Genomic DNA, 21,904 nt, shown 5'->3' with positions numbered 1-21,904 from the left:
GTGCAGGCAGTCCTACTGATGTAATCTGGGATGTAGCAACTGCACGAACAGAGCCGTTGCTCCCAATCTGACAACCATGTAGGTCCGCGTACATGTCTCTGAGCTCACACTGTCTGCGTTCAGGGTCGTGCATCCACTCGGATGTCAGATTGGGAACAGCAGCTATGCCTATGCAGCCATTGCATCCCAATTGACATAAATGGGATTGCCTGTTTGGGGATGCACGGCGGAACACCTGTGCATCCCTGTGCAGATAAACCTGGCCCCCCCATGGTCGTACACTTTAGTATGCCACATGTGAATTAAACTCTGAAAGCTGTAAGGGAACAATAAAAAAACCTTCCGATTTGCAGAGAAATGTGGTTATTTCACTGTTTTGCGTACGTTCAATTTTCATTTTGCAAAAAGGCATCATTTAAAAATGACAAATATTTAACTCAATACAGGTTAAACTTTTATCTTTAGTAGGAATTTAGCAGGAATTTTGTAAAACTTGCTTTGTTTATATCTGCTAAAAATGATTTTAGAGATATTGTATGTTCTTCCTTGATATGTTATGCATATATTAGCCTTCATGGCGTTAATTTTTCTCTAGCACCCCTGCGTGGGTAGCACGTGCCTTTTATATTCTAGCACAGTTTAATTTATTTATTTATTATTGTTTTTTTTTTTTATTGTTTTTGTGTATGTGTAAAAAACTTCAATTAAAAAAAAAAATGATTTTAGAGAATTTTTAGCGAATAGATTGTTTTGATAAACATTTGCAGAAATGTCGCAGGGTGTTAAAATCAGTAGTACCTTCTTTTTATTCTACAGGTCATGTGCTTTCAGAAAATATATAGTTTGGGGGGGGGGGGGGTCTTAATCTCTGAAAGCTGTAAGGGAACAATGAAAACCTCTCGATTTTTTGAGAAATTTGGATATTTCCATTTTTGAGTATGTTAAATTTTCACCATTTCGCAAAAAGGCGCAATCTAAAATTTACAAATAGTGGTTTATTATTAACTCAATACAGGTTAGTAGGAATTCTGTAAAATGCGCTGTTTTTATCCGCTAATAATGATTTTAGTGTATTTTTAGCGAAAATATTGATTTGATAAAACATTTGGACAAATATTGTGCCCTAAAAATCAGTAGCACATTATTTGTATTCTACTGGTAATGTACTTTCAGGAAAAAAAAATGGATTGTACCGGTATGTACCGTAGCTTTGGCTGCACACAGTATACCGCGCTAAGCCAATCACAGTGAGCGATGTATTCTATTATTGAATACAAAGCCTGTTCAGATTGGCAGAGTCAAAGAGGCGGGCTGATGATGTTACTCTCTCTGACTCAGCCAATCCGATGTGGCTTTGTATTTAAGAATACAATCGCTTACCGTGATTGTACTCAGCGTGGTATACTGTATGTAGCCGAAGCTACGGTACATACCGGTACAGGATTCCCACACATCCAGCCAGCGCTTTGAGAGATTGCACCCTGTGTACTTACCTTAACGATTAATAGGGCCGTGTGTGTACTTACCCTGCTTGGGGATTAATAGGGCCGTGTGTGTACTTACCCTGCTTGGGGATTAATAGGGCCGTGTGTGTACTTAGCCTGCCTGGGGATTAATAGGGCCGTGTGTGTACTTAGCCTGCCTGAGGATTATTAGGGATGTTTGTTTTGGGCCATGTAAAGTAGTCCTCACATTTTATACTCCGCGTATAAGATGACCCCCCCCCCCCCCATTTTTGGGGGATGTTTTCAAGGTTAAAAAGTCGTCTTATACGCCGGCAAATACGGTAAGCGTTCTAATATTAAAAGCCAGCAGCTACAGTATTTGTGGCTGCTGACTTAATTTTAAGAATTGAGATTCATCAGCAAGAGGACTGCATCGGTGACAGGTGCCTGGAACCGTTATTGCTGGAGGACAGCACAGGATGTGGTAGGTGTGCACCATAAGTTGCCAGTATGCTGTGCGCAGCTCAGTGCCTGTGTTCTGGGATGACTGAACTCCTGCGCATGTGTTGGAGGTACACCCCCCTTTGCTGGCCTATCAAGAGGGTTGAAAACCGACGCCTGGGCAAATAATTCTCTCTCTAAGGCAGGGGTCGGTAACTTTTTTGGCTGAGAGAGCCATGAACACCACATATTTTCAAATGTAATTCCGTGAGAGCCATACACTATATTTGAGGGTCGGGAACCTTTATTTAATATTCATATTCATGGGCCGCAGCTATACAGTGAGTAGATGGAGCCATGTGAAAGTGCCTGGAGTCCGGTCGGGAAGAGAGCAGAGCAGGCAGGTATGCAATGAGGCCGGAGTGGTAAAGTGCCTGCAGGCCTGCGAGCTATGGAGGAGAGTATAGGCCCTGAGAAAATGGCGGACGGCCGCTGAAGGCCTCAGAAGTGGATGTGAGAGGCAGCTCCCGCGGGTCCCCGGGTGTGAGAGGGGAAGGAGATTGTGTCTGTCCGGGCACAGGGAGAGGATAGCAGGTTTCCTTACCGCGTGGCGATTGCCAAGGCCCTCAGATGCACAGCACACGAGTCGGCGGAGGTACCGTGATTAGGCCGCAGGGTCCATAGCGTGGCAATCCGGTCACCCAGAGACGTGAGTAGCCCACAAAGTGTACCGTCTATGGGTGCAGAAATCTCCTTGGCACCGGGCACAGCTACGCGGATGGCACTGGATTGAGTGGTAGACGCGACAGAGCTATGGGACTACATGTCCAGCGCGGCTCACGTCCGGACACGCCCCCTTTATTAAAGATTTGTCTGCGAGCCAGATACAGCCATCAAAAGAGCCACGTCTGGCTCGCACTTTTCCACTGCAAGTACCGGCTCGGCTCTACTCGGCCCTGCTTGGCCCGGTTTGCTTTTCCACTGCTGGTACCGCATGGTACGGTGTTGGAACGGTACGGTTTGCTTTTCCACTAAAGTAGTACTAAAGTTAAGTGGGTGGGATAACAACGATTCTCTGACCAATCAGTGGCTAGTAGTGACTGCATGCTAAGGATTGTGAGATATTGTACCGGTTATGGTACCTCTTGGAACCACAATCGAGGTGGTACTGTTTTTGAGAGCCATATCGTTCGGTTCCATGCAGTGGAAAAGCGCAGCCGCACCGTACCGAACCGTTCCTACACCGTACCATGCGGTACCAGCAGTGGAAAAGCACAAAAGTGAGCCGAACCGTTCTGTTCCATGCAGTGGAAAAGCGCCAATAGGTTCCCTACCCCTGCTCTAAGGGTTCCTTAGGTTTCACAATCAAATCACCCTTCAGAGAGCATTTGACAGACAGTGAAAAAGCGTATTGCCTTTTGCCGCTTGCTTTAACCCTTTGAACACTACATTAGCTTGCCTCAACTGTGAAAGCGACAGGGTCACAAAAACAAACCTATCTCTGCAACTAAAGGGGGTAATGGTTGGGATAGGGGGAAGGGAAGTAAAGCCTCGTACACACGCAACGAATTTCTGCCGACCGGTCGTCCGTCTTTTGTCCAGAGTCGTGTCTGTTGGTTGGAATGTGCTCTAGACTGCACACAAATTTTCCCGCAGGACAGAATTCTATTTCAGAAGTGATGTCATGTGTTGGATTGCTTTGTATGTGTTCTTTCATCTCTGAGCATGCCTAGCCTTGCTCATAAGATTTTTCCCCATCGAAATCTGTACTAATGAGACGAAAATCGGACGTGTTTTGATGGTCGACAAATATTTTATAGCCTGCACACCAGGATTTTTTCGGCCGAAAAGTCGGAGTCTGTTGTCGTAAGCATCATACTAACAAGCCGAAAATCGGCAGATCGGTCGTCGGACGAAGATTCCCGGCCGAATTTCCACTAGTGTGTACGGGCCTTAACAAAACATGGCTCAACCGCCAGGTTTTACTGCTCCCCTTCGCCTACTGTGAATGAGCCCTAAGGATGTCCAAAGCCCCCTGTTTCTCATATTCCCTCTAGCTCTGACTAAGCAGTGGGTGTCAGAGACCTCTGTAAAGGGTCACAGCTTCCCCCCTGAGAGCAAGGGTTCCATTCCGCAAACAAACTAAGACTCTGCACACCTTTTGTTGTGATGCAACACAACTATATTAAGCAGATTTAAAATGAATGTTCAAATGGGCTTTAAATTACACAAGAGAGCTACAGTATTTCTATTCATGGCAAGAGAGATGTACTTTTTTTTAACTAAAAATAATATAAGTGATTTGGTAATGCTGACATTCCCCCCACTGAGTCATGTAAAGTGTGAATTTTAAAGCTGAATATAGGAGCCAGCCAGTCTCATCCAGAAGCCAACAGGCTATTTTAAGGAGCCACGATACACGGGCTTATACTGACATTAGTTCAGAAGACCTAAAATTTAAGGCAGCAGCTGTCATTTTTTAGTGCCATTGGTTACCTGGCTCCTGGGATTTGTCCAGCTTTGAACAGAGGACAGTGCGGTATTGTAACATGCTTTAACAAGAGAACAGTGAGGGTAATTCCGTTTTATGGCTTCCATACAACCTAAAACAAACCGCTTAGAAGAGCCAGCACGACACGCAAGCCACAAATACATTATTTTGACAAGTCTCACAGCATGTTTGGAGTCATCAGGTTAAAAAGAGGAAAAAGATTTGCCAGCGTATCAAAACAAACGCCAGCAAACTTTTAACTTGACATAGTGGTCTGGAAAGTTTGAAAGAAGGATATAGAATGCATTTGTCTAGCTTGTATCACCATCCTCAAAAATGCCACAAGCTATCAAGGGTTATTATATTGAAAAACGCTGCTAAAAAGGTTAAACAAACTGTGTATAACAGCCTACGTGTACTGATAAAACAAACAATTCCGAGTGTGAAGAACAAGAAAAATCTGAAAATATCTCATCACTTGAAAACTGCTTTTGTTAGAGAAAAATTGAAATAACTTGTAGAATTGTTAGTTTATTAAATCTGCTATTTTGCAATACATTTTAAAGTAATAGTCTTCAAATTCTCTCCCGAACATACTGCCGGATACCATATACTCCTCCCAATCCTCTCCTGTACATACTGCCGGATACCATATACTCCTCCCACTCCTCTCCTGTACATACTGCCGGATACCATATACTCCTCCCACTCCTCTCCTGTACATACTGCCGGATACCATATACTCCTCCCAATCCTCTCCTGTACATACTGCCGGATACCATATACTCCTCCCAATCCTCTCCTGTACATACTGCCTGATACCATATACCCCTCCCACTCCTCTCCAGAACATACTGCCTGATACCATATACCCCTCCCACTCCTCTCCAGAACATACTGCCTGATACCATATACCCCTCCCACTCCTCTCCCGAACATACTGCTGGATACCATATACCCCCTCCCACTCCTCTCCCAAACATACTGCCTGATACCATATACCCCTCCCACTCCTCTCCAGAAAATACTGTCTGATACCATATACCCCTCCCACTCCTCTCCAGAACATACTGCCTGATACCATATACCCCTCCCACTCCTCTCCTGTACATACTGCCCGATACCATATACCCCTCGCACTCCTCTCCTGTACATACTGCCTGATACCAAATACCCCTCCCACTCCTCTCTTGTACATACTGCCTGATACCATATACCCCTCCCACTCCTCACCCAAACATACTGCCTGATACCATATACCCCTCCCACTCCTCTCCCGAACATACTGCTGGATACCATATACCCCCTCCCACTCCTCTCCCAAACATACTGCCTGATACCATATACCCCTCCCACTCCTCTCCTGTACATACTGCCTGATACCATATACCCCTCCCACTCCTCTCTTGTACATACTGCCTGATACCATATACCCCCTCCCACTCCTCTCCCAAACATACTGCCGGATACCATATACCCCTCCCACTCCTCTCCTGTACATACTGCCTGATACCATATACCCTTCCCACTCCTCTCCTATACATACTGCCCATTATCATAAACCCCTCCCACTCTTTCCTGTACATAATATCCCGTCATACCATCCCACTTCTCTCACGAACATACTGCCTGATACCATATACCCTCCCACTCCTCTTCCGAACATACTGCCTTAAAACCATATACCCTTCCCACTCCTCTCCTATACATACTGCCCATTATCATAAACCCCTCCCACTCCTTTCCTGTACATACTACCCCGTCATACCATCCCACTTCTCTCACGAACATACTGCCTGATACCATATACCCCTCCCACTCCTCTTCCGAACATACTGCCTAAAAACCATATACCCCTCCCACTCCTCTCCTGTACATACTACCCCGTCATACCCTCCACACTCCTCTCCTGTACATTACTACCCCCGATCATACCCTCCCACTCCTCTTCTGTACATACTGCCCGCTGTAATACTCTTGAACTTCTCTCCCGATAATACTGCCTGATGATACCATACCCCTCTCCTCTACCAAGTACCCACTGTCATACCCTCCTCATTCCTCTCCTATACATACTGCCCAACACCGTACCCTACTCATTCCTCTCCTGCACATACTGTCCACTGTCACACCCTCCTCATTCCTCTCCTGTACATACTGCCCACCACCATACCCTCCTCATTCCTCTCCTGTACATACTGCCCGGTCATACCCTCTTCATTCCTCTCCTGTGTATACTGCCCGCTGATACCCTCCTCATTCCTCGCCTGTACATACTGCCCGCTGTCATACCCTCTTCATTCCTCTCCTGTGTATACTGCCCGCTGTCATACCCTCCTCATTCCTCTCTTGTACATACTGCCCGCTGTCATACCCTCCTCATTCCTCTCTTGTACATACTGCCCGCTGTGCTACCCCTCCCAATTCTATTCCTGTACATACTGCCCTGTCATACCCTGCTCATTCCTATCCTGTACATACTGCCAGCTGTCATACCCTCTGTACTCCTGCACATATTGTCCACCCTCATACCCCTCCCCTATCAGTGCTGTGACAAGTTAATCCAGTGCCCAAAGCGAAGATGGGAAATTGCGCAAATGCTCCTGTTCGAGAAGCAAGAGAAGGAAGCGGGCTGAAGCTCCCACTAGATTCTCTTCTAAATAGCAGCAGTATATCCAGGACACGTGCCCTTTCCCTTGTTCCAGCCCGGTCTTCTGTACATGCTTCCTGATACCATTTCCACTCCTACCCTCTACATACTGCCTGCTGTCATAACCTCTATACATCTGCACTTACTGCCTGCTGTCATACCCTCCACATTCTTCTCCTGCACATATTGGCCACTCTCCTACTCTTCACACTCCCACTGTAGATACCTGCTGATCTACCCTCCACACTCCTCTCCTATATGTTACTTCCCCATAGCCATACATTTCACACTCATCTCCTGTACTTACCGCCTCCTGCCATACCCTCCACACTTGTCTCCTGCACATACTGCTGGGTGTCCAGTGCGCTCCTTTGCCTTTAAGGAGGAGTGGGCTCCCTCCAGGTATACCTGCCCTCAATCTATCCATTATTATCCATGTACGGCTACTATGGATGCTTTCAAAATTTATAGATTTAGGAATGCAGGTAACACTGGGGTGCCTTGAAGCGGCCTCTGCAGCTTAGGCATGCATTTACGAATGTGTACAAACTAAACCCATGTTTTTAATGTAAACGGTTAGACAGGACAATTTGTTTTGTTGCAGGCTGGCAATTTGAGCTGGGTATTTTTCTTTGTTTTTAACATGAATCATCCTTCCATGTGCTCCTTGCTGTTAAGGCCAGTTAAAGGTTTGGGTAGCTGCCCTTTGTTTGTGCTCCTGCACATACTGCCTTCTGTTATACCCTCTGTACTTTTCATTGTGAAACCCTTTGTACTTCTATCCTGCACATATTGCCAGCTGTTATACCCTTTGCACTCCTTCAATTCCTATTCTGCCCACTGTCCCATTCGCTACACTCCACTCCTGTACATACTGGCATCTGTCATACCCTCTGCACTCTTCTGCACATAATGCCCACTGTCACATTCTCCGCACCTTTTTCCTATACATACCGTCATACCTGCCCTACTCCTCTCCTGCACATACTGCCCACTGTCATAACCTCTGCACGCCAGCATTTTAAGTAACATACCCAAACTCCCCCAATCTTGAACAGGAACACTTTTACAAGTGCTTATTACAAAATAAAAGACATTTTCTTTTCAATCAGCAGCCAGCTGACTCAAAAAATTCAAAATGTCACTTTAAATGCAACTATGTTAATCCCTAGGGAGGTTTTGCACATTAAAATGTAACTGTTTGTTATTGGCTTGCTGCTCCTCCAATGAGTCTGTACAGAGCTTGAAGTAATATTTTAGGCACCCTCAACATCTTCAAGTACAGTATATCTCTGGTGACTTATTTACTAGCATCATTGGGATTAAAGCGGTAGTATCCTCTATTTTACAACTTTGCAGTATCCTAATGACATGTGTCAGTATTTTATTACGCACATTTTAGCATGCCTGTCACTGCAGCCGTTCTCCTTCGATTTAGATCGGTGCTGTCATCTACGTCACTCGCGCATGCTCATTGTTATATTTTTTTCCGGCAAGATAATTAGCTTGCCGGAATATTTCACTGTCTATTGCGGGGCTGCGTCATTTCCTCTCCTAGACGTCAGCCCCGTTCTCCCGCGAGACTACGACCTTCCCCCATTAAAAAAAATTCTCCACTACCCCATGTGACTTGCTACGTCACAGGGGAGTGATAGTGGAGTAGTGGAGAGAGGAAGAAGACGTGTGAAGGGCAGAGCGGCAGAGAAGAGGAGATCGAGAGAGAAGATATCAATAGTGCAGTGTTTAATGCGCATGCGCGGGATTTCGGGAATAATACTCGTACTGTGGGCGGAAAGACAGCAGCGTTCCGCAGGAGAAAACCACAGTAAGGATGGCGGCGCTGTACTATGAAGAAATCGGAACATACAATATAAAATAATACAGGTTAGCAAAACGAGCAATTGATTGCTTTCACTAAATTGGATTGAAAATGACATGTTACTGGTGTTAATGTTTTTAAATGCTATACGATGAATGAGTTTACTACTGCTTTAAGGCAGATTTAGCAGTCTGTTAGAGGTAGCTACTGCAATGGCCCGCCTCTGTATCTACAGAAGAGAAGGGGACAAGAACCTGCAATGAAGTTTCCTAAAACCCATGTAAATGCATGTAGCTGTCCTTGAAGGTCTTTAATTCTTTAAATCTCAAAAAGTGGCTCTTCACTTTAAAGTGGTTGTAAACCCTTACACATACCCAGTAAAGTGACTGATAAACAGAGATGAAACAAATCCTCTTTTATATATTGTACCCGTTTATCTACGGCCATCTTTACCCTACATCCACTCAAAGTGCAGAATTTACACAGATCTCTCAACTATAAAAAGCAGGGGGCGGGGTCACCATTTTTTCTTTTGGTGTCAGGAAAACTCACCAGAGGTGATTCATGCGGATAGCAGAGAAACAAGGCAGCGGACAGAAATGACAGGTGCTCTGTATTAAGACAAGCACGTACTTTAGAGGGATATGCTTAGTTCAATATTCAAGTCTGAGGTTTACAACGCTTTTAAGTCCACTTCTTGTAGCCCTTTCTTACATCTCACACTGTGATTTTCAGCAAGCTTGCCTGGGGAGGTTAATGTCACTGGGCCCTTTCAAGGGATCCTGAGAAAGCTGAGGGCCCAAAATCACAGTGTGACTTCTGGCAAGATTTGGGCTCCTCAGCGTAAGGCCCAGACACATCACCCTTGCCTACAGAAAGAGGCCCAAATTCAAAGTATAAGGTGTGCAGTTTTTACTTTTTTTCCCCTCAAATATTTTCCCTTTGATTCAGCATTTGTTTTTGAGAGCATTCCAGAAGAAGCAGACCATACATTTTCATGGGACATAATTTCACACTGTCGTTCAGTGGTCATTACAGCACTTCCATCAACTTGGTTTAATCCAGTATGGTGTGCGGTGGGAAAATACTAAAACATGCAATAGACAAGACAGATTGTTTTAACATTTGCTGTTTGTAAACAGTAATCAGGGCCGGTGTGCGAATTGTATTATATAAGAATGAACCACGTTCGGCACTCCTGTGTCTTCTGAAATACAACCAGAAAACAGCCGCAGTATATTGAGGTTCTGGCAGTGAGCTGTAATGCAAGGACCTCTCAGGACCCAACGCCAGATATTTAAGTGGAAAAATAAATGTTTTGTATAAACTTTCTCTGTCAGCAAAAGAAATCTGGAACATTCTCTGCAATCAACAAATCAGGAAAGATGTGCTAAGCAGTGTTAATAAAAAAAAAAAAAGCTTAAGTAGCACTATACATCCCCTACCCTACCCTGCAGCCCCCTTATATTACCCTTAAAAAAAACTTGGGGGAATGAAGTATTTAACATGAGAGGATAGACAAAATGACTGTGCTTACACTTATATGATCATTATTACCACAATCCCTTCCAGAAGAGCACATGGTATATGTCTACTTCCTGACTGTAAAGAACAGACATGTCCTCTTCATCATCATCTTACACTGCGGTTATGGAATGCTAGGACCTATCAGCAGGTAGGCACTATCAGCAATGTCATGGGGTGGAAGGTGGACATATGACAATGCAACTGGTAACCATCAGAAAGTTGCTATCTGCAGGGCCATTATCAAAGGGCTCCGTGTGACGCTGGAAGGACAAACATTGAAGACACCATCTCCAGACCGTTCATTTCAAGAACAGTTTTCCCATATGATTATATGTGCATTAAATGTACTTTATGCATGTTCTTACCTATAAAAGCCTCCACTGGGTAGACATCCAAAAGCCTTAAAAGTGCATGCTGAAGGGCTGCCATCTTTGATGTGATGTCAGCAACCCAAGTAGACTTAGAGCTGTCACTCAAAAGATATAGTTATTGCCCTTGTTTTTTAAACCATGCTAAGATATTAAAAAGGTTATGTAGGGAGGTGAATGGAGCGGCAGGAGGGCTTGGCCATCGCAGGCAATAATCAGACACTCCAAGAGGATGAGAGGCAATGACATGTAAGGTGGGAGGGGGACACATTGCAACTACAAAAAATTGTGTAAAGGAAAACAGGGATAGTGAGCATTTAAAATACTTGATGTTTCTGAGGTCTTACCTGCATTCTCAGAAGATTGTGGTTACAATGATTAGTCTGGCAACTAGGTCTCCTTAAGGTAAGAGATATGCAAGGGCAACTTTTAGAAAACCCTGGTTATCCAATTCATGTAGATTTAATCTTTTTCTGTAAAGTTAAGTGCTGGCCTACTCCCTGTTGCATACCAAAGCTCACTGTAGATACTTCATTGTGCCAAGCAGCTCCACTGACGACCAGGTGTAAGAAGCACAACTTTAACTGCGGAAAATGAACCCTGCGGAACAGAGCTTCAGGATTTCAGTGGTCCCAAAGTACTCTTGAACAGATATAAAAAGGTATGTGAAGGTACTACACCAGGCCATTGCACTTTACTCATCCTACTGGTTTTTGGACAGACACAGCTCCATATATCTTTTTGACCCTTGGGTTATGCTGCCCCCTACAGTAGTAGGACACTAGGCGAAACATAATTGACTACACCTATAGGGCAGTCCTAGGGGGTATACTCCCACTTCCTGATATAGAGATTCAATTTTGTAACAAGCAGTGTCAGAAGAATACAAAACCCAACTCAACAGAGGGGTTGCTGCTGTGTCCGTCAATTAACATCAGAGAAAAAGATTTTTTGGTAAGACAAAAATCCAGTTTTCTCTTTCGTTCATTGACGGACACAGCTCCATAGCATCTTTGACCCTTGGGACGTTCCCAAAGCAGTGTCAACTTGAGGGGTGGGAAAAACACAGCAATTAACATACTTCCCAAAAAAAGTTAAACGTAGCCAACCAGGTAACACAGGAGCTCAACCAAGAACAACTGGAGCTCACATGACAAAAATTACACCATCAAGAGGCTTAAGCCTCTCCAACAGTGGCCTGCAAAACCTTGCGGCCAAAAGCAGCATCCAAAGATGCAAATACATCCACTTTGTAAAATTTTGTGAAGGTGTGCACAGACGACCAAGCCTTGCAAACCTGGACCACTGTTGCCAGATGACAGAAGGCCCAGGAGGCACTAAGCGCCCTTGTAGAATGTGCCTTAAAAAGGAAAGGAGGAACATGACCCTTGATAGAATAGGCCTGCACTACAATCTGCCTGATCCACTTGGAAATGGTCGCAGCAGATGCGGCCTGCCCTTCCGAGAACCATCCGTAAGGACAAACAAGGAATCCAAATTACGAAACGACTTAGTCGCCGCCAGGTACACCCTGATTGCCCGAGCCACATCCTAGGAATGTAAAACAATCCACAAGGAAGGCAACACAAAGTCTTCATTCAAGTGTAAACCAGAAAAAAAACATAAAAGGAATGACTGGCAGGGACGTAGCACCACTTTGTCCCTGTGAATCACCAGGTAAGATGACCGACAGGACAACCCAGTCAACTCCGAAACCCTGCGTGCAGGAGTAATAGCCACCAAGAAGGCCACCTTCTGTGTCAAAGTAAGCAGAGGAAGTTCACAAATATTTTCAAAAGGCGGTCTTTGAAGAACCGACCGTACCAGATTAAGGTCCCACGGAGGCAACGGAGACCTTACCCGGGGAACCAGGCGGCATACCCCCTGAACGAACGTGTGTGAACCAAAGAATTTGTGGCCAATAGGCGTTGGAAGAAAATAGCTAAATTGGAAAGCTGGCACTTGGTGGTGCCCAGGGCCAAACGCTGATCTACACCTCTTTGGAGAAACTCCAAAAGACTAGACAATGAAAAGGAAAAGGGGGGGGGGGTACCTCTTGAGACTCTCACCAAGTAATGTACGCCCTCTAGACTTGATCATAAATCTTCCTAGAAGTAGATTTTCTACCTTTCAACAGCGTAGGAATTACCGATTCCGATAACCCTCTGTCCTTCAGCACCTGACTTTCAATAGCCAAGATGTTAAAGCCAGCGACGTAGGGCAGGATGGAAGATCGGTCCTTGAGATCTTCTCTGAGAGGGAGTCTCCAAGGGACATCGGCGACCGGTCTTACTGGATCTGTGTACCAAGGCCGGCAAGGCCAGTCTGAAGCCACCAGAATGACTGGAATGCCTTCTGCCTCAATTCTGTGCAGAAGCCTCGCAGAAGTTTTAGTGGAAGAAAGGCATACATTAGGCGATACTGACCCCAAGGGGCCACCAGAGCATCTGTGGCATTGGCCAGAGGATCCCCAGACCTTGCCACAAACCTTTGAACCTTCCGGTTGAGACGAGAGGCCAAAACGTTTGTGAACACCCGAGGAGGTGAGGTGAGACTAAAAAGGGTAACGCCACAAATTGATAGTTACCTCGCCCACCGCAAAGCGAAGGAAATGCTGATACCCGACATATTTTGGGATATTAAGGCAAGCATCCTTGCTATCGATAAAGGCCAGAAAATCCCCTTGATGAAGGGATGCCACTATAGTGTGCATGGACTCCATCCAAAATTTCTGAACCCACACAAAGCAGTTCAAGGCCTTGAGATCCAGGATTGGATGGACCCTGCCTTCCTTCCTAGGAACAGTAAATAGGTTTGAATAAAACCCCAGAAAACGTTCCGACTCTTGAACTGGTACATTGACTCCTTGTGACAGCAGATCCTGTTCCACCACGAGAAGGCCTCGCAGACAATCCAGGGACAGAGGCAAGGTGAAAAGGAAGAACCTTGCTGGAGGCAAGGACCGAAACTCGATCTTGTAACCTGACCGAATCAACTCGTGGACCCACTTGTGTTGAATTCAGGAGGTCCACGGGTCTGGAAAGAACCGAAGACATACCCCCACCCCAGAAATAAGTGAGGGCGCCCCTTCAGGTGGAAGTGGACTTGTCTGCAGGACCAGTGGAACCTACTTTTGGCTTACCAGACCAGGGTCTCTTGGAACCCCCGTGAAGTTACGGGCGGATTTTGATCCCTTGTCCTGCGGGACAAAAGGGCCATTTGTGGGCAGAGAAGAAAGGGTCAGGCTTGCGATGAAGCGCTTTGCCCTTGGTAACCTGTGGAAGCAGAGTACCCTGACCTCCCGTAAGACCTTTAATGAGCTCTTTCGTGGAAGCCCTGAACAGGCGGTCTCCTACAAAGGGGAGGTTAACACCTTTTTGGAAGCCTGGTCCGCAGACCAGCATTTCAGCCAAATCATGCAGCGAAGAGTCACCGCCCTCATGGACACCCTGCAGGCTAAGGGGGGGCGCGTCCAGAGAGGCATCACAGATATACTGAAAGCCCTGTACTAACTGGTCCGCCAGTTCCGTTAGCTCAGGAGGATGCTCACCCCCTTCAAAATCCTGGCGCAGAAGCTTTGCCCAATCCATTAAGTTCTGGGAGATCAAGATTATGGCAAACACTGACCACAAAATTGAACCGGCCGCGGTAAAAAGGTATCGGACCAGAGACTCAGCTCTCTTGTCAACAGGGTCCTTAAAAGATGGGGAGTCCTCCACCGGAAGCAGTGTAGCTTTATTTAACCTGGAAACCTGGGAATCCACCACCGGCGGAACTGTCAGTTTCTTTACAAGGGACTCTTCAAAAAGGATACCTCCTAGCGAAACGCTTAGGTACCCTAGCGACAATATCGTTGAAATAGGCAGGAAAAAGGAAAAAAGGAATAACTTAGTTAGCTTGGCTGATCTGCAGGTAAAAAACTTTACCGGTGCAGCAGACGCAGCATTAGGCCATAGTGGAAGAGGAATAATCCCCACTATCAGAGCACTCAGGGTGCATGGACGCAGACCCAGTAGGGTGGACTCGCGTCTGCGGCGGCCAAATCGACCTTAGAATCCGAGGAGACAGTAGATGCAGGTGAAAGCGGAGGACGCTTTTTGCTAGGCCTATTTTAAAGGGCCATATCAACTTTGGACACCAGGGACTGCAGGACCGCCATCATGGCCGCTAAGGCAGACTGAGACCCAAAGGGTCACGCAGCTTCTGAGAGTGGGTCAGGTGGTGACATGTGCTCCATGAATTCCATGGTTAACCTGGGAACCGCCAGTAAAGTGTAGAAAAAAATTGCTGTAATATTTCCCCCCACCGCTGCACCAGTGGCACCACAGGTCCCAGTGCACCAAGCAGAAAGAGGGAGCTTTGTACACCCACAGGGAACTCACCACCAACGACTTAGGAGGGACACAGAGCGCCAAGCTGCATGCTGTGCAGCAATCAGAGAGGAAAAGGAAACGCAGGCACTGACACTAGAGGCCCACCGCCGTTTCGCTGCTCCACAGGCTACAGGAAAATGGCCACTGCATTGAAAACAATGGAAAACTACCAAAACATGGCCACCAAGCTACACAAACATGCATGCCGATACCAAGGACAGCCACCCACTGTAAAATGACGGCACCATGTGGAGTCCACGCGACTTCCAGGACACCCAGAGGACCACTAGCTACATTTAGCCAGCAGGGGGGGGGGGGGCCCTGAAAGGGATTCCCCACCAGAAATTTTCAAACTGAGCAGCCCGCGGCGCGCCCCACTCCCCCCAATCTATCACCGCTTGACACCCCAACGCATGTAAACAGCATGGACACCCTGTGGGGGACTGAGGGGGGGATAGGGGAGGGTGAATGGGAGGTCCAACCCGAAAAATCACCAGAGGGGAGGGGGGACACTACTCACCACACCTTGAACCCAGCCGGGCACCATTCCAGGCAGACCACCACACCATCTTGGAATGGGGGTGCTGCGGGTCTGAGGTGCGCTACGACCAGGGCTATGCATCCTCGCGAGACGTTTAACTCACCAGCCAGCCCCCATCCAGTTGGGCTACGTCGCGGCCGACCTAGCGCGGGTCTGCGGTCAGGTCGCGTTTACTGGCCAGACTGGGAAAACCATAAGGATCTGGAATATCCAGTGCGTGGCCCAGTCCAGCAGTTGATTGTAGTTCTCACTGGAACAGACTTGATTGCAGTTCAGAAAAAAATAAAATAAAAAAAGTTTGTTTAAAAAAGAAAAATGCTAGGACCAGAGATCCCAGCAAGGAACTAGGTCCTTACTCCTGACTAGGCAGAAAAAAAACAGAAGTCCTATAGCAGGAAGTCAGAGTATAACCCCTAGGACTGCCCTACAGTCAATTATTTTCCACACTTTCTACTCCTGTAGGGGGCAGCATAACATAAGGGTCAAAGAAAATATGGACCTGTGTCCGTCAAAGAACGAATAAAAAAAAAAAAAGAAAAAAAAAATTATATATATATATATATATCACACATATTCACACGTACTTACATCAGGGCTCAAAGTTTCAAGTCCTGAGCTACTAGCCAGGCCTTAAGGGTTAGTCGCGATCAGTTGCCCAACTCAGCTCCTACCCTGCCCCACCCTCAATTCCACCCCTAAACACAACCTCATAAATTATCTCATAAAATGACACTGTTAAATGTAGCTTTACCAGAGCCCGTCAATGCAGCTTTACTTGAGCCCGTCAATGCAGCTTTACTTGAGCCCGTCAATGCAGCTTTACCAGAGCCCGTCAATGCAGCTTTACCAGAGCCCGTCAATGCAGCTTTACCAGAGCCCGTCAATGCAGCTTTACCAGAGCCCGTCAATGCAGCTTTACCAGAGCCCGTCAATGCAGCTTTACCAGAGCCCGTCAATGCAGCTTTTCCAGAGCCCGTCAATGCAGCTTTTCCAGAGCCCGTCAATGCAGCTTTACCTGAGCCCGTCAATGCAGCTTTACCTGAGCCCGTCAATGCAGCTTTACCTGAGCCCGTCAATGCAGCTTCACCTGAGCCCGTCAATGCAGCTTCACCTGAGCCCGTCAATGCAGCTTCACCTGAGCCCGTCAATGCAGCTTTATCTGTGCTCGACAATGCAGCTTTACCTGAGCCTGTAATTAATTCAGTTTCACTTGTGCCCATCAATGCAGCTTTACCTATGCCTGTCAATGCACTGACCAGTGCAGGGGAAGAGAGAGAAAGAGGAAAATCTGGCCGGATAATCACAGAGCGCAGATCATCCCGCTGAAACAGCTTTAATTTTAATTGCCGGGCGCTCGCCGACACACACAATCCCGCCTTCTGGCCCTGCTCCTTTGATAGACGTCACACGTCCTGGTTGGCCAGGTGTTCTGTCTATCAAAGAAGCCGGGCTAGGAGGTGGGATTGTGTGTACCCACTGTTACAGTGGGATGATCCACGCTCTGTGATTATCCAGTCCGTCGGCTGGCCGGCTTTCCTCTTCCTCTCCTCCCCTGAGCGGCTCCCGGAGCAGCCCCACACTCGCCCTAAATCATTTTCCACTAAATGCGAGCAGGCGAGTGGAAAATTTGAGGGCTGCATACATATATTTTATATATATATATATATATATATATATATATATATATATATATATATATATATATACACACATATATATATATATATACACACATATATATATTTATTATTGTTCTGTTGCTGTATGCGTTTTACAAAAAAAGTAACCGGATCTCTTAAATGCTCAACGACAGTAATATTTATATTTAAAATTATTGTAAAATCTTTTTTTTTTTTTCAATAAAAATAACACAGACATGGTATACTTACTCGCTCTGTGCAGTAGGTTTTGCACAGAGCAGCCCAGATCCACTTCTTCTCGGGTCCCCCTTCGGCTTTCCTGGCCCCTCCCTCCCATTGAGTGCCGCCACAGCAAGCAGCTTTCTATGGGGGGGGGGGGGGGCACCAGAGCCGAGGCACAGCTCCCTGTGTCCATTCAGACACCGAGATGCGGTTCGGCCCCGCACCCTGTCTCTCCTCATTGGCTAACTGACTTTGATTGACAGCATCAGGAGCCAATAGCGCCGCTGCTGTGTCTTAGCCAAGGAGGAGGGGAGTCCCGGATGGCTGAGACAGCCGTGGACATCGCTGGATCGAGATGGGCTCAGGAAAGCATTAGGGGTGCTGGGGGGGGGGGGGGGCTGCTGCACACAGAAGGATTTTTATTTCTGACTTCACAAATAACTGTTAGCTCACTTTTATAACAAAAAAAAAAAAAAAACTGCCTATTCAGGTAAAGAGTGTCTATAAATAAAAAAATAAATTGTGCAACTTTGACCAAAGTTGAATAATGCCCTTTATATAGTTGTAGGCCACTTTTGTACCTCCTGAAGCCTGGGTGCAAAAAATCCCAGAGATGGCATCATCCTGTCCTTTGTTGCTAAAATGTTGCTAAGACACCCCCAGCCGGATCAAACACCCTCGCATGTGCTCTCTCTCCCCTGACACAGAAGCTCTTAGCTCAACAATGCGGAGACCGAGGAGATTGTGGACCAAAAGGTTTTGACACACGTGTGATAACTTGGAGTGTCTTAGCAACATCCTAGCAACAAGGTAGGACGGCAGTATTTTGGTTAAAGTGGTTGTAAACCTCAGACATAAAACATAAAAAAACATCACTCTATAGTGTGTACTTGTCTCAATTAAGAGCACGTCGTGTCATTTCCGTCTCCTGCTTCATTCCTCTGCTATCAGCATGAGTCACTTCTGACAAGCTTTCCCTGACACCAAGAGAAAAAAGGTGACCGGAGGGAGCTCTAGCTGATTGACAGCCTCAACTCTGTTCTTGTGTGAAGGTGGGGGGTTCCTTCCCTCCAATCAACTCTCAGAGCTCTCCTCACTGAGCTTTCAGAGTGTGACTTCAGCTTTCCTCCCCTTTTTTCTGACAGCTTAGACAAGCTGAAAAATTCTGAACCTTGAATTGATGTAGAGTGAAGACCGCAGATAAACAGGTCCAAAGTCCAAATTGGCGGGGAACAATGGTTACAGTCACTGTCTCCCATTTTTCATTACATGGCTGAAGTCTCACAACTTAAAGCGGAACTCCACTCAAAAGGGAAAGTTCCACTTTAAGGACTTGTCCCCCACTCCTCTTTCACAATTGGCACTTTAAGGAGAGGGGGGGGGAGCAGGTACCGGATTTTGACAGGTACCTGCTTCCCACTTCCGCTCCAAGTGCCACAGCGCTCGGCAAAAGAAGTTCTTCCTTCCTTGCCCTGCAGTCTTCTGGGACACTGACAGGTCCCAGAAGACTGCATCCATCATTCACAATGCACAAAGCAACTCACACATGCGCAGTGGTCACCCGGCTGTGAAGCCGCCAGCTGTCACGGCCGGGTGCCAATAGTGAAGATGTCAACGCTGCCTAAAGAGAACAGAGGGTGAAGACGGTTGGGCTAAGTAAACCGCTGGACCGTGGGACAGGTGAGTGGCTGTTTTTTTTTTTTTTTAAACCTTATGTAGCTGCTGACTTATTTTGTTGACAGGTCTGATATAAATCCTTTAACGAGGAGTTCCAAACTGTTATTCTATGTAATAGTCCATCTTCTTACGAGGCTTTCCTGCTAGTGTTATGAGCAAATGGGAGAGGGACTGGGGCGCATTTGAGGATGAGCAGTGGGAGGAAGCCCTACAGGCAGTACACTCCTGCTCTCTCAATGTCACCGAGCGCCTTTCATTAACGTTACATGGTCTTACGGGTACACCTAACTCCTGCTAGACTGTATAAAATGGGAGTACGAGATGACCCACTATGTACCAGATGCTCTTGGGACCATGGAGACTTAATTCATCTTCTCTGGAGATGTCCAAAACTGCACCTTTATTGGACTGGGGTAATTATCACTATTAGGGTATTTCAGGTTACTATCCCTATTGACCCAAGGCCTGGTCTACTGGGTATTCTGGATGACCTTCCCATTGAGAAAAAACCTAAACAGGCTATTGCCAGGGCACTGTTCCAGACCAGCAAACTTATTCTTAGACATTGGAAAGCAGTTGAACTTCCTACTCTTAAAGAATAGCTTAGTCAAATGGGGGATACCTTGCGTCTGGAGAAATATATCATCCAGCACTGGGGCACCCGCATAAATTTAATGATATATGGGACTCTTGGCTGAATACTCCAGGGCTTTCCCCAGCAGACTTGGTCTTGGAGAGACTGTTGATGTAAGGCATCTGCTATATTGAATATTTCAGTGAAAACTGGGTCACAATATTGTATCTGTTTTGGATGCACGGTGGGAAAAACAGGCTGGGCATCAGGGCCGAGATTAAGCTGCTATGTGTTGATGTCTGGAGTTGTGTTATGTTTATGCTTGATGTATATTGACTTGAACTTGTACTGTTGTTTTTTGTACTATGTTTCTCACTAAACTCCATTTTGAGGGGGGGGGGGGGAGTCCAACCTAACCGAAATTGTTTTGTAAACTGTGGGGCAGGTGGATCTCAAGTCCCCCTGGTTTAGCCTCTCTAAATTCAGACTATTGAGACTTGTTTACTACCATTTATGATTATGCGGTTTTGATTGTCCTGGTACTTGTGTAATTTTCTAATGCTGTATGTATTGGCATTTTCCATTTTATGAGACCTGCAAGACCCTGCAAGGTTAATTGTTGGATTGTTGGTATTTAAATGTTTTCTTTTGGACTCTGAGGTTTGTGTATAATTGTGAAAAATCAAATGTATTAACCACTTGCCGACTGCCACACGACTATATACTGCGGCAGTCTGGCGCTCCTGGGCAAAGCGACGTACCGGTACGTCGCTCGCCCGCGAGCCTCTAGGGGGCGAGCGCGCGCCGCCGGAGGTGCGCTCCCGCCCCCCGCTCGTTCCCTGACATCCCCGCGAGAGTATACACAATGTTAACAGGCGCTTGATCACATATCGAACCAACAGTCCATGGAGTTAAAGTCATTAATGGCACAGGGGGAGAAAAAGTCCACCATGTAGGGCAGCCATCCAAAAACCAAAAGCCAGGGGTTCCACAGGGCTAAAACAAAGACAGACAGAGGCGCCTCTAAGTGTAGACTTTAAGCAACAGGTTTAATGAATAAAATTATGCACTCACATTAGTAAGCATATATTCATGCCCATAAAACAATGTTCCAGTGTGGAGAAGTGTACATCATCCGGTCATGGACATCCGTCCTGCTGGAGCTGAAATCCTTTCCCCGTGGCCGGCTTGTACGGCAAGGTTAGAACCAGGAAGTAGGCTCGGTGTATTTGCTTGACAGCAAGGCTTGGTGGATAGTCGACCCTGGATTATGTTATCTGCATGCGACGCGTTTCCGAGTGTGCTTGCTGCCTGGGGGGAGGGCAGCCGCGCTCTTCAGACTTGCCGTGAAGAAGGAGCGCGGCTGCCCTCCCCCAGGCAGCAAGCACACTCGGAAACGTGTCGCATGCAGATGACATCATCCAGGGTCGACTATCCACCAAGCCTTGCTGTCAAGCAAATACACCGAGCCTACTTCCTGGTTCTAACCTTGCCGTACAAGCCGGTGTTCCGTGAAAAAACCATACCCGTGAGAAAACCATACCCTCGTCACTTCCGGAGTGTATGGATTTCTCACGGTACATAAACTTGCCGCGGTTAGAAGAAAACAGCTCCTCTGCAACATGAATAATCTCCGCTCCTTCCCCTCTCACTTCCCTGCTCTCGGCTAATAAATATAAAAGCGCATCACGGAGACGAGATGTCCGTCATACCGATTCCATACACCCGCCGCCGCTTTTATATTTACTAGCCGACATCAGGGAGGTGACAGGGATAGCAGAGGAGATGATTAATGTTGCTGCCGAACTGTTTTTATGTACCCGCCGCAAGTATTTGATTATGCACACTTCCGTTATGATTTCCTACCCTCCGAGCATGCGCACTTCTAATCTTCACAGCTGTTCCATGCTGTTTTCGGGGCTCTGAGCATGCGCACTGCTGCGCTGCTCAGCTGTTTCACACAGGAAGTGACGAGGGTATGGTTTCTTCACGGGGTATGGTTTTTTAACGTTACACCGGCCACGGCGAAAGGATTTCAGCTCCAGCAGGACGGATGTCCATGACCGGATGATGTACACTTCTCCACACTGGAACCTTGTTTTATGGGCATCAATATATGCTTACTAATGTGAGTGC

The 21,904-nt window shown here is 46.5% G+C and overlaps 1 protein-coding gene across 2 annotated transcripts in view; it reads right to left on the bottom strand.

The window, feature by feature from the left end:
- The window catches only part of DYM (dymeclin), a 678,939-nt gene that overhangs the window by 497,780 nt on the left and 159,255 nt on the right, over positions 1-21,904 (bottom strand). The window lies entirely within an intron of this gene.

The sequence above is a fragment of the Pelophylax lessonae genome (genome assembly GCF_965119305.1).
Source record: "Pelophylax lessonae genome assembly, chromosome: 1".
NCBI lineage: Eukaryota > Metazoa > Chordata > Amphibia > Anura > Ranidae > Pelophylax > Pelophylax lessonae.
The sequence above is the reverse complement of the archived record's forward strand: the minus strand, read 5'-3'. Positions and strand labels throughout refer to the sequence as shown.